Source organism: Symphalangus syndactylus, chromosome 2, assembly GCF_028878055.3.
Source record: "Symphalangus syndactylus isolate Jambi chromosome 2, NHGRI_mSymSyn1-v2.1_pri, whole genome shotgun sequence".
Taxonomy (NCBI): Eukaryota; Metazoa; Chordata; class Mammalia; order Primates; family Hylobatidae; genus Symphalangus; species Symphalangus syndactylus.
The window spans coordinates 120,666,515-120,680,557 of NC_072424.2; the positions used below are offsets into that span (position 1 = coordinate 120,666,515).

At 38.9% G+C, this 14,043-nt stretch overlaps 1 protein-coding gene across 12 annotated transcripts in view; it reads right to left on the reverse strand.

The window, feature by feature from the left end:
* Nucleotides 1-14,043, reverse strand: part of HIVEP2 (HIVEP zinc finger 2) — a 195,894-nt gene that overhangs the window by 126,920 nt on the left and 54,931 nt on the right. For 2 of the 12 annotated variants that reach the window (XM_063622819.1, XM_063622808.1), the window contains exon 1: nt 7,467-8,568. The exons of the other annotated variants lie outside the window; for them this stretch is intronic. The gene's annotated coding sequence lies outside the window, so the exon portion shown is untranslated. Of the gene's footprint in view, nt 1-7,466; nt 8,569-14,043 lie in introns of those variants that run through there. 12 annotated transcript variants of the gene reach the window in all.

Sequence of the window (14,043 nt, forward strand, 5' to 3'; positions counted from 1 at the left end):
CAACTGGAAGAATGCAAAGGCAAAATTTCCAAACAAGTGCTGGGATTGTGTGTTTGTGTGTGTGTGTGTATGTGTGTGTGTATCTTAACATGGAGCGCAAAAGGTGATGCAGCACTCTTCCAATATATTATTTAACTAATCCTCATGAACATATTTCCATCATTGATTTTTATAGGAGTGGAGGCAATCTTGATATTCTCAGCAATTGTCAGGCGTATTTCTGATATCATTTAAACTTCTGATGCAGTAAATTGTCTCCAAAAAACTCTGTCAAAATCCACATGACATTGGCTTCAGTATAATGAGAAAATGATGGAAACAGAGTGTACTCTAAAATCACGTTAACACAGACTCATTAATCACTGCATTGCTAACAAATGTTCCCAATTTCAACATGTATTTCAAAGCACAGCTCTACACCCTTCTGTATACATAATTTTCCAAACGATTCACAGCTAAATGGCAACGAATTTATACATCCATTAAGATAACAACTGAGAATACATTTTGAAACAAGTATTCAGACCTAGAGTTTCTCTGGGTGTGAATTCATGAATTCAAAGCCTGTTTCTCGCCTTACTGGTGAGAGCAGCTGAAGCAGGAAGGGATGGTGCCGGCAGTGGTCAAAAGCCGTCCATAACCCCATGTGAAGTCAGTGGCAACCCTCTCCAAGTTCCATATGAGACAAGCAGGCACTGAGGATGACATCAGGGAAGTACAGAGTGTTTTCTGTGCCTCCCCAGATGTCCTGGCAGGAGACAGGCTTTTCCCAATCTAAGGGAAAACCAGCCAGGAAATGTGTCTCAGTTGACAGCCCCAGATCACAACTTCTGAGTGGTGATAAAAAGTGACTGTAGGGACACTGAAAGGCCTCTCTGCAATCCTGCTGGGACTGAAGGCACCTCGCCTCATCATCCTAATTACAGAAATCCCAGGGTTAGAATGGAGGTGGGGCTCCAAGGTGAGGACATGGTGTGGGGCAAAGGACCTTGGACTTGAACTCAGAAGACCTGACATCTATCTCTGGCTCTGCCACTCACGAACTGTGTGGCCCTGGATATGTCATCTAACATGTCTGATCCTCTATTATGTTACTTATAAACTTAGAAAAAGAGAAACATATATCCTCACTATCATATGGCTTTTGTAAGAATTCAATGAGTTTATGTGTGTAAGAGTCATTGGTAAATTACGAAAGCCTGCAAAAATGGCGATTTCTCATTTTATGGAGGGGCACATCCTTTATACTGTAGGCAATGGGTACTCAGTGAAGCTTTTAGATCTTCACAGTAACCTATTAAACGTGATGTTTTAAGAAGATGAGCCTTGTAGTGGAATAAGGAACTGACCACAAACAGAGTAATTTGAGTCAGGAGCACCAGCTAAGAGGCTGTAGTAGACCAGGCGTGATGAAGTAGAATCTTTCTATGGTAGTGGCACTTACACCATCCAGTACGGGGCTTTTGAGGGAGAACATGGATGTTGAATGTTGAGCACAGGGTCAATAATAAATTAGAGATGATTATTCTCTGAGCTCCCGTTAGAATAAACTCCATCCTCCAACCTCTTGAGCCCTCCACTAGCACTGCAAATTCAACCCCATTATCCTCTTGACCTGCTCCTTCTCCTCTATCTCAAACTCAGATCCCCACTTGCTAATGCAAGACCCCCTTCTCTCCTTGGTTTTCACTTCTTCACAGCTGCTGGAGTGGCTCTTTGCTCTGATGTTGACTTTGGGTCCCTGATTCTCAACCATCCCAGGCCATCTGACTTCAGCTGTCTGAGCAGCTGCAGATCACACAGTCAGATACTTCATTAACACCCTCCCCAGCCTTCCACAGTCTCTTCTCCAGGCAGCCTTCCAGCCTCCTTCTGACCCTCCCATGCCCATCTCCAAACATGGCTCACCCACAGGCTGCGTTCTGTTTCCCTGGTTTAAACTGCAATCCCAGCAAAAGTCACTCAATAGTGCCACCTGGGCCATGATCTCTGACTTCCAGTGAATTCTTTGAGGACCAAGACTATGTCTTGTTCATATTGTATCTACAAGGACTAGCACAGAACCTGGCATATACAATACCCTCAATTGAACACCAATTTCAGTGAATGAAATTGATAATTTGGAAACTCTATAATTCATCTCTCCTATAATGGCGCTTTTCTTGGCTTCCACCTACCCCGCCACTACCCCTCTTAGTCATCTTTATTAGATTCTATTTTTCATTCGTCCCTGTCCCCAAAGCAGGAATATTTCCCAGGATTCTAAACTCAGCTCTCATATTCTCTCTTTGCTATCTCTCCAGCAGAGAACAGTTCCAACCAGCAAACACAGTAGAATGTCAAGACATTTCAGATATTCATCCTCACTAGAACCCAAATTCAATGCTCCTGCCAACCACCCCACAACTTGCACCCTCCCCCAGACGGTGAAGCCACACCAAAAAAATTGACTCCAATGAGAAGGAACAAAGGTCAGAGAGGAATTGGGCCCTCCCAGTGGAGACAGCTGAGCCTCAAGTGGGACTGACAGGCAAGCCTTTGCCACCAGACACAGTCACCAGCGTGTCCTACATTGATGACAAAGAAGCCTCTCTTCTCAGGGATCATTACTTGCCTTTAAAAGTCCAGGTTCTCTGAGGCCTGGGAGCTTTATACCTTTAAAGGCATTCAGTGTCCTCTCTTTGAGACAGTCTTCCATATCCAAGAGAAAGGTTTGCTTCAGCACTTCATTACAAATGGGGAAAGCTGCCCTACACCTCTGAGACCCTAGTCCAAACCTGCCCATTTGGCCTGTGTGGCTCAGACTCTCTTCGATCAAGTCCCCAGGCAAAGTTCGGCCTACAACCGGGCTCTTCCTAGATTCCTTCCATTCATCAATGCCTTGGCACAATTTGAGGCCACAATCACAACTGCAGGTTCCTCACACCCTTATCTCGACAGAACAGTTATATAAAATAAAATGTGTCTTCTCCCCAGCAGTTCTGGTCTCTATTACTGGGATTTCCATTCCTTGAACCCCTGGGGTTCAAATGTAAGGCATCTTTGACATCTCTAGTAGTCAGTTTGGATCAAGCAGGAAATGTCATTTTTTTCCCCATATTAAGACTCAAGTTTCTTGAGGAAATAAGTTTTTATCTTACACTTTATGGTTAAAATGCATAGATCCTCTCTCATGGTTTTACTGTATGTTTCTGGACCTTCTTAAGCTTGTTCCCTCAGGAGGGAAATAAATTCTTTATTGGACTATGCCATGAGGCCTTATGAATACCTCTCCACTCATATAAAACTAACCTAAATAACAGAAGGAAACAATTTTGGATATGGCCTTATCCAGTTCACACAGGAGTCAGGCTGTGATTTTATGGAAAATCAGGCACTTGTGGGCAATTAGTTATTTAAATATCTATAAATCATCATGTCAATAATTTTTAAATGTCCAGTTAAAAATTTAAAAGTTTGGAAAGAGAATTTTTAAAGACAAATTCTGTAGCAAGTGTATTAATTCCAAGAAAATGAACGTAGACAACTAGAGCAACCAGTTTTGAGGCACAGTAAGAATGGCCCTACACATGTTATTAGAGTATACTCCTGTGCATCCTTTAGTTCTGAGGCAATCAGATAGTGTCATCTAACTTTAGTGAAGTTAGAAGAATGCCTTTAATAAAAATTCTTGGACCTGAGTTCTGTCAGCTGTATCCGAAAATATGGTCTCTGAGGTCCTGCTTTCAGCTATCAGGATAGTTATACCTCACAGATCTCCTTCTCTCATAGAAAATGTATCTTCTTCCAAGTAAGAAGAGTAGAATAAAATATTTCCTCTAAAATGCACTTATCTCTACGTACTATGCCTCCCCAGAGATCTGTGTCTCTCGCTGAGTTCCCAGTCTCATGCTCTATGAAAGTCCTTCCTAAAAGCCACCATTCAACATGAGCTTCTAGTCCTGCTGACTCAAATGATGACATCTTGTTATAGAAATCTGAGTGCCTCACAGTGGATCTACACATCAGTTACTGATGGCCACTGCCAACCTCTGTCACAGGAAGATTAAGATAACACAGTTAAAGCTGTAAACACTGCCCTAACTAATTATCAGTTTGGTACCATTATCAGGGCTGCAGGAGGACTCTGCTCAGAGTCATCACGCTGTCTCCTGACATCATATATATGAGGTCAGAGCCTTTCAGCTCCTAAGCCCCAGCAGACAAGCTCCAGTGAGCAGAGCTGATCCTTAAGCCACTGTCAATACAATGTGTAATTTTGAGTATAAAGCCCATCCGTTTATTAGGCCTTATATTCTTCATCTATAAGATGACTACAGTCAAGTATGAAACATTTTAAAACTTGGATAATCACTAAGAAGAATTCCTAAAGCTAAAGAGTCCTTCAATACCGATAACTCACTGATTACATAGAAAAGAAGTAGAAGAGGCAGAGGGCAGTAGCTCATGCCTGTAATCCCAGCACGCTGGGAGGCCAAGGTGAGAGGATCACTTGAAGCCAGGAGTTTGAGATCAGCCTGGCCAACACAGCGAGATCCTGTTTCCACAAAAAATAAATAAATAGCCGGGAGTGGTAGTGAGCACCTGCAGTCCTAGCTACTCAGGAGGCTGAGGCAGGAGGATCACTTGAGCTCAGGAAGTCAAGGCTACAATGAGCTATGATCATGCCACTGCACTCCAGCCTGGGTGACAAAGCAAGACCCTGTCTCTATAAAAAAGAGAAAGGGCAGGAGGGGAGAGGAGGGAAAAGAAAAAAAGAATCATATATTCCCTCTCAGAATGAGCTTTAGCAATGGGTCATTCCGTTGTTCTGACACTGTCAATTAGGAATCTTCCTAATTCTGAGGGTTTCTCTTTATCGTTTATATAATGCTGGCGTAATGTACCTTTAAGAAGGTAAAATTAAGTGTCACATTACCTCAATGTTTTAGGTTGGTTTTTGGTGTTAGCTTCACTTTCCTAAACCCTGTAACACAATAGGAAGCTTAGTGAAAGGACCACATATTAACCAGGAAACTCCATCAGCTGCACTGACCAAAGCTGATAAACTAACCATCCATACTACATTCAAATAGTCTGATCATCTAAAAGTAATAAAAGTGTCTCCATAGAAACCAAGTATACAGGGAAATCTGCTCACAGTACGGGATCTGCTCGAACAAAAAGACTTCACTTCAAGCCAAGATTTTGCTCTAACTTAGGTTTACACATCACCATGCACGGATAGCATTCGATATCACACCTTTCGAATTTCACAGTCCTGAAGATTACAAAAAGCTCTGCACATGGAGAGAGAAAGGGGGGAAAAGCTTTGGGAGAAAAGATTTGCATATGTAGTTATAAAAATACCAAAGCAGATTCCATGCTAAGCTCTGCCAAAAAGAGAACAATTACTGTTGCCCATCAGCACGCTGCCTTGAAATTATATTCTCATCTCCAAGCAGAAGCAGTCATCAGATTATCAAAATGAGGTTATCCTGACTCAATTCAAATAGTTCCTATACAGAATAAGCACAAGGCAATCAACAGACAAGCAGCTATTTCCTTCCCACACAAACTATAATCTTTTGTGAAATATACTTTTAATGAAGAATACATAACCCTCCTACATGTTTACTTCTGCCCTCACACTCCTCCACATAAAAGCGCACATACATTTTAAAGAAAGGGAGAATTTTATAGCTTCTAATAACATCCCTTACAATGTAGGGCAAAGAACAGTAGCATCTGAACTAACACTCAAATGTAACTTTTTCATATAGTGTGATGCTTATGAAAGTAAAGCTAGTCTCCAGTGGCTCCTCAGGAAAAGTACAATGAAATCGACATAAACAATGGATCTCACCAATATTTTAATAATTTCTTTCTAATTAGACGCATTATGAAGGCTTAATTCACTCAACTACTAATAACTCAAAACTCAGAGCTCTGAGTTTTATCTTTCGCAAATTTCAAATTATAAATTTCTTGTCATGAGTCATTCTGCTATTCAAGAAGCAAGTTTTCAAAAGGGAGGTTTTTCTTTTTTGTAGGTAACGTTTATAGTGACAGTCATTTTTCTCTCTCCTTCAATTCGTTGAATTTTAAATGTCTAAAATTGAAACAGTATGACTTGATGGGTGAAACATTTTTACCATTAGGTTAGCTGATTTGAAATGAGGCTATAAAAATAATTATGAATGTTCATGCCCACTTAACAGAATTGTAAAACAGATACAAGTTTAAAAATCTCTTTTTCCACTAGGGCTTTTTTTATCCTACACATAATATCTGTTTGAGGGTACTGGATCCTGGAATGTATCTCGTAATTTGGTTCCTAGGAGGGAAACCATTAAGAAATTAATTACAGTGACAAGCAGCCTTGGTAATCTCTTACATTAAGGGAATATGCCTTTGTTCTGGAAAAAAAAAAAAAGGAATAAAACTTGGTAAGCCAAATCAGTAAGTGTCTTTTAAAAAAATTGCCTTAAAAGATCAGAAAATCAATTTTGCCTAAATGTGTGAATGAGGTAATCCTATTACACTAAAAGGAGTGTTTTAATTTTGCCTAATTGTCATTTAAAAAAAAAGAACAAAATAATCGCTGAAAAGGTAGACTAAACAAACATGGACAAACCACTGTCGTTTCATTCACACCTAAACTACATCCCATCAGAAGAGAACCTTGTCTCCTTAACTCAGCAAAAGCTCAATAATTACTTTTGCAAACAAAGTAGCATAGGGGAAGGATAGAGACAGGAAGAGAAAGAAAAGGAGGAGTTAGGAAGACAGACTAGTAAAAAAGTTTGGGAGATGGACACCGTTATCCAAAAGCAAATGTAGCTGCTGAGGCTAGTGACTAAATCTCACTACATCCAGTTCAGGAACCTTATTCACATGTGTGTAAGAAAGAGGTAGGGAAAAGCAAGACAATGAGAAAACATTTTTGTGCATTCAGTTATAATGCATTTTCACACACATATACAAATGCACTGCTCTGCTCCCCAAAGCATGCTGATAAGAGGTGCAGGTTAACTTTCAAAATCACCTCCAGATAGATACCCAAGCATACAGAAATTAAAAACAACACTAAATTCCTACATAGCACTAGGAATGCTGGCACACCTTTAAATTCAAAATCTCTGTTTTTATACAGGATTGTAATAGTCCAGTTGCTCATGGACCAATCTAACTGATTTGGAAAACAAAATCTTAACTAATTGAAGAAAACTCAGTGCCTTCTCCAGTCAACCCCATGGAGTTACTCTGCGCAGCCCATGGCAAGGTTCTGACCGCCCGCTTCCTTAGGTCCAGGAAATGCACCTTTCCCCACACACAGCCACAGAGGAGGGCGAAGAAACAAACTGAGCCAGAATTGCTGCTGTTCACAAAAGGATTTCCCCCTCCCTTCCCCTCCTTCTCCCTCCCCTTTCTTCTCTCGTCCCTCCCCCATCATCGCTGGAGAATAATATCACTCTGCTACCTGCCTTGAGCAACACCGTGAGCCCCTGTCTTCAAGCATTCAGGGAATTTAACAGCCTGGAAATTCCTGTTGTCCATTCGCTGAGGTCACAGATAAAGCTAAACAACAAGCCGTGGTTCCCATCAATCATAAGTCACTCACTGATAGAATGTATGGTAGGAGACCTGATGGAAGCGAGTCACCAGAGAAAATACCCACTGATGACGCATATCCAGGCATAAAAATAGTTACAGGGCCCTCAAAGGGATTATTCAACAGCCTACATTTAGACTTTCTTACAAGAGACCTGAAGTCAACGTGCTGCAGTTAAGTGGCTGGAGAGTTGAAGTTTAAGCTTCCTCAACAGACATAACCACAAAAAGCTGTTTTAAATAAGCTCCCACAATAACAAGCTGTTTAGTAAATTTTAACACAATTTTATAAGCGCTAAACAGCACCACCAACTATCTTACAAAATGCCACATAATCTTCTATTTTATTCACTTTCTCCTTCAAATAACGATTTCTCTTCTTTAACTCGTAGTCCCCAAGCAGTAATATTTAATCAGTCCAAAGAAATACAGCCTTACTTGCTTTCCAAACAAACTTTAGGAAAACAACACAAATTGCTTTCTGCATCTATATATTTATAAAACATGCGTTTAAGTAAAGCTTAATTACAAATTTCACAAAAAAACCTGACATTTTGCCCATGTATTTGCAGTTATCTTTTTCATGAATTGGTTTGATCATTTACAGAAATAATTACCACATGTATTACATACACCTACTAAATATGGTATCGTATACAAAGTAGGCATTATTATTGTTTGACGAATGAATGAGTGAATGGATGAATCAATGAAATGTTATGTGCAAGTATTTTAATTGAGCAAATGACAAGTAAGATGTTAACTAAGACTAAAATTCTGGTTTTTTTAAATTTTATGAGGAGGGAAATAACTTTTTATATGTATAACCATTTTAATAGTTTTCAAATCATCTGTTCTCTTTTCCTCCCACTCAAACATATGCATAGCTACCCTGCAAGCAGGTCGTTCACAGAACTTTCATATCAGAAAATGCTGGATTTTTGCACATTTTTATATTTGAATATCTAAAAACGTTCCCTTCCCAGTTTGCCTTAAGCAAATGTGCTGACACAATGAACAATGAAGGCAACCGGCTATGACAGAACCCAAAATTCTGCCGCAGAACTTGAACACTTCCGACTTGCAGCACCCTATTTGTTAGTCTTATTACAAATCCTTTCCTAATTGTGGACAGGTTTCCATCGTTACCCAGTTAATTATTAGCCATAGAAATTTATCTGTGATAGAATTTATCTCAGTGCTTAATGTTATTAACTATCTTGCCCTCACAAATGGCAAAAACCTGTTAACAACACTGCTCTAACTTTTGACAAAACATGTTTAGGGCTTTACTCTGGAGGGTAGCTCTCCAGTGAACAAGTAGTTAACAAGATGACATTTCTCTTCCTGTCCTGGTAGGTTCTACATCACTTTCCTCAAGAATGATAACACTGCTATAAATACAGGTGCAACATATTTTTAGTACTAAGATTTCACAAAGCATTCACGTTTCTCTCCTGCGCATATGTGTCAACAGTATGTGGCCTAGTTTAAAGAACCTAAGTGGAAATGTTCACTGGTGCCCTCTAGTTGATCATTGCTAAAGCAGTTTTGAGGAAGTACACGTGTACCTCCATCACCCCACTCATAAATATTGTGAAGTTCCCAATCAACATTCAGCCATTAATTCCTGACACAAAATGTGAAATAAAAAATGAAATTTAGAAACTGTTTTATTTCATAAGGTTTCATTATGCATTTTTTTGGAAAATGAACAATAAAGAAAAACTTTGAGAAACAGAAAAAAAAGCCTAAAAGATAAGATGAGACATATTCCTATTTGCCAAAGAAGAAAGAATGTATTAATACTTAATATTAACTCAGAAACCAAAAATGTTTCACTAATTTTACAAAACAATAGTTCAAAATCAGCCAAGGCACCCTGAAATCATCATGTTTCACCCTGCTACATACATTTGACAGCTTTCAGTCATGGTGGTCTATGCTGGTCAAGTCTGAACTGAGGATCCTCAGATAATTTTAAAACAATACCAATATCCAAAGGAGACACTATTCCAAATTGCACCGACATATTCTATCAATTCAGAGATCACTGATCGAATTCCATAAGAGGTTATTTCCATCAGCACTCTTAGTTTTAGTAATTCCACGCCTGTTAAATTTACTATCAACAGAACAATAGTTTTTTGTTAAGAGAAAATGAAACTTCCTTACCCTAGATTAGAAACTATGCTATAATTATAGTTATTTAAATCTGCGAGATCATTTCCTGCATTGTCTCCTCCAATGAAGAAGTTAAACAAATCACTGCTTAAAATTTAAAAATGCAAAAATGCATTTCAGAGAGTATGTGCTTTTATCTTTCTGAAATATCAAACAATGTAATCACCTAGTCACTAAATTTGGGACCAAATTATTTAATTATCTGGAAAGAACTGGGGGGAAGGGGAGGATATAGCAAAGGGCGATGCAGCAAAAAAAAAAAAAAAATTGCTTTTTCAAATTAATCTCTCTAGAAACAGTATTTAAATTCATTCCTCTATGTCACTAGTAAAATACCATGACAATAAATCATTTTACATGTTTTAACTATATTCAATAAATGGGAAAATACATCCCTAGTTCACTATCCTATGCCCAGTCAAGGACAGATAACTCACATTTAGACTATAAAGTTGGTTTTCTCCTTTAGTCTCAGTATTATGATGGGATTCTGTTTTGTTTTGTTTTGTTTTGTTTTGTTTTGTTTTATTGTTCTTTTTGAGACACTCATTGTGTTGCCCAGGCTGCAGTGCAATGGTGTGACCACAACTCACTGAGACCACAGGTGCATGCCATGTGAAGATGGGGTCTCGCCACATTGCCAGGGCTGATTTCAAGCTCCTGGACTCAAGCAATCCTCCCACCTTGGCCTCTGAAAATGCTGGGTTTATCAATATGAGCCACAGTGCCCAGTCACAGATTCTGCTTTATTTTTAATTTAAAAAAATTACATCCTTAAATCTTCTCATTGTTTAATAGTGACATTTTCTCGTTTAGTAAATAAGATTGCTTCCGAAATATTTCGTGGGCTTATGCTCAATGAAGTCATTATCTTCATTGTTTTCCCACCCTGCAATGCACCTACAAGAGTGCATGCACACACACACATATTCAACCTTTCCTTCATGCCTGATCTCCTTTGATGAGGTCAAACATTCAACGAACCCAAGGTGTATTCAGGAGAGTCATCCTTAACTCCTCCTTGAACCTCAGCTCCCATGTCTAATCACCAAGCCATGACAATTTTACCAAGTTACCTCTTTTCCTTGTCTGTCTTCTCTCTCCACTGTCGTGACCTGAGTTTTACCCTTTAACCCAGTGCTTCTTTCAGGGAAATAAAATAACTATCCTCGGTTCTCCCTCTTCTCCCAAACTATGCTCTACATGACCAAAAATGAGTTGTAGAAAACATAACTCTGACTATACTGCTCATTCCATCAAAACCCTTCAATGGCTCCTAGTTGTGTCATACAAAGTCTTGTATCAGAGATTACTCTACACTATCATAATTTTTCATTTATGTGTTTGAACTTATTATTTGATTTTGAGCTCCTTAAGGTCAGAGACTATGTTATACTTATTACTGCATCTACAGCTCTCAGCAGAGTACCTGATACTTTTGTTGAACTAAAGTGGACTGAATGGCAGGACACTGCATTGACATTTTAAACTCCTGACGTGGCCATGCATGGTGGCTCACATCTGTAATTCCAGCATTTTGAGAGACCGTGGCAGGAGGATCTCTTGAGTCCAGGAGATGGAGACCACCTGGGCAACAAAGCAAGACCCTGTCTCTACAAAATATTAGCTGGGTGTGGTGGCATGCATCTGTAGCCCTAGCTACTTGGGAGGCTGAGGCAGTAAGATCACTTAAGGAATTTGAGATTATAGTGAGCTGTGATGATGCCACTGCACTCCAGCCTGAGCAACAGAGCGAGGCCCTGTCTCAAAATAAACAAACAAACAAAGAAACAAACAAACAAAACTCCTGATGTGGTCTAACTAGACTAGATAAAAAGAAGGCATGGCAGAGCAATTCTCTTTGAGATCAAAGAAGGCTGAATTCAACAACAGCCTTATCATATCTTAGGCAATTACATAACCTCTCTGAACCTTAGGTTCCCAAGCTACAAAATGGTGTTATGACAAATGGAATGACATACACTGTGTGCCTCCTACAATAGCTGGCACCAATTGAGAAGGTGCTCAATAAATGGCAGCTATTATTATATTTAGTGATTTCTGCTGTGCAATTATACATACACTTATCAGACATCAAAATGACCTATTTTGGTGCTGTCCACTAGACAGGTATCTATATATCTATACTAACACTGTAGCTGCTGGCCATAAATGGCTCTTGACACTTGAAATGTGGCTAGTATAATTGAGAAGCTGATTTTTCAATTTTAATTAATTTAAATTTAGATAACCTAATGAGACTGGGTGGCTATGGCACTGGACAGCACAGACCAAATTAGCCCTGACATCAATGGAGCACCCTTTAAGTGTCTATCATTTTCCCTTTCCCCAAAATCAGTCTTGTTTACAAGGATTCAAGTGCCAGTGTTAATTAGGGTCTATGTCTTCATTTTTGTTAATTCAACATTGCCTGCTCTGTTAAAGAAATCAGACCTAAATGCCTATATTTTTCACTCCCTTTGCAAATTAGCTCTAACACTAGTAGAAGGGTCTCTATATCAGTAAAACAACCCATTCTATTTAAGAAATTTATCCATGAAAGTGTGAGAAGATCAGATAACAGAGTTCCATAGAGAATCGTTTTTTTTTCTTTGTATCTTTACAAAGTTAATGCAGTTCAGCTTTTATTGCGTGTACTTCTTCACATATTCGTGCACTTGCTCTGCATTCCTTCTAACACTCTAAATTCACTGACGGTAGAAACAATCTTGCTTCGTTTCCCTGTACACATTTTGACAGAATTGCTACCAAAGAAATGAATGAAGGATACAGTCCACAGAATGGAATCCCCAGCACAACACAGAGAGATGGATCAGAGTGGCAAGTGCACAGGATCTGGACCAAAAGAGCTTGCTTCAAATCTCAGCTCTGCCATTAACATTCTATGAGGTTTGGAAAAATCACCTGACCTCCTATCTGTCAAATAATGATAATACTAACTGCAACTCCTAAATATCCTATTAATATAATAATCTAATGAGATAAATCAGACACATAAATACTAGCGCAAATAGTGTAACTGAGAAAGTAATACAAAAAACACTTAAATCTCTATCTTGTATATTACTACAGAAAATAATGTCCCATAAATATGAAAAACACCAGGTATCTGTCTTGACTATCTGTATAAATGTCTAGAGGGAAAGATCAATTTTAAAATAATTATAAGGATGATTACACTTCCATTTGTAAACTGTAATATTAGTCATTACCTGTGGTGTACAGTTTTTATCTGACATCAAGGTCATAGAATGTTGAAATATGCTTTCGCATATATGGCCTGTCTCCTTAATTATATCTGTGCTGTAAGGGTAGGGTCTGTGGTCTTCAAAAGTATTTGGTAAAAATAGTTCACTTTTGTTGTTTGCTTTTCAGTTCACAAAGCACTTTCACTTAGACGCTTAAAGTTCTCTTCAGGACAACTCCAAGATAGGCTGAGGATTTTAGTATTTCCACTTTGCAGAAAAGTAAAATAATAACAACGTCAGTAAGTAAAATCAGGTTAATAACTTGAAGTCTAGAACTCCTGTTCTTGTACTCAAGGAATTTCCTACTGTTTCTCATCTCCAAAGGAGAACCCAGATTGTGTTCATGTGTTCCCACATTAAGAATTTTAGCAAAATACTAGGTATTACACTGTACATCTATCTCGTCATACATATGTATGTTTACATATAATTTAATATTGATTAGTATTAATATATAATTTAATAATTTTAAAAAGTGTTCTCACCCACACTCACTTAGCAGATCCTTACAGAGAGGGTATGCCAGGTAGTACAATCACCATTTATAGATAAGGAAATTGGGTTTTGGAAAGATCTCAACTCTTGACTGTGTCTTTGTAGGGTTATGGAGATGAATGATCTGTGCATCTGGGCCATGGATCTAGATCTACTATCACCCAGTTGAGTAACTTCAAATAAGTCACCCAACCTCCCTGGGCCTCGCCCTCCTTCTGCATAAAATGAGAGACTTTGAGTCACTCACAGATACCACCTAGCTTTTAAAACTCTTATTCTGCAATTCAGCTAATTCGGCAACATCGCTGAGACACGGCCCCCAATGGTCTAAGTCCTTGCTGGTTCTTTGTCCTCTCTCAAACACTGTAATCCCTCTTAACGATATCTGTTTCTCCACAATCGAAAAACTGGACTTCATTAAAGAGTTCATTCTGTTTGTTTGTTTATCTTTATAGAGCCTTAGGCCCTGTTTATGTCCCGTTTATTCTTTGATCTTTTAGCT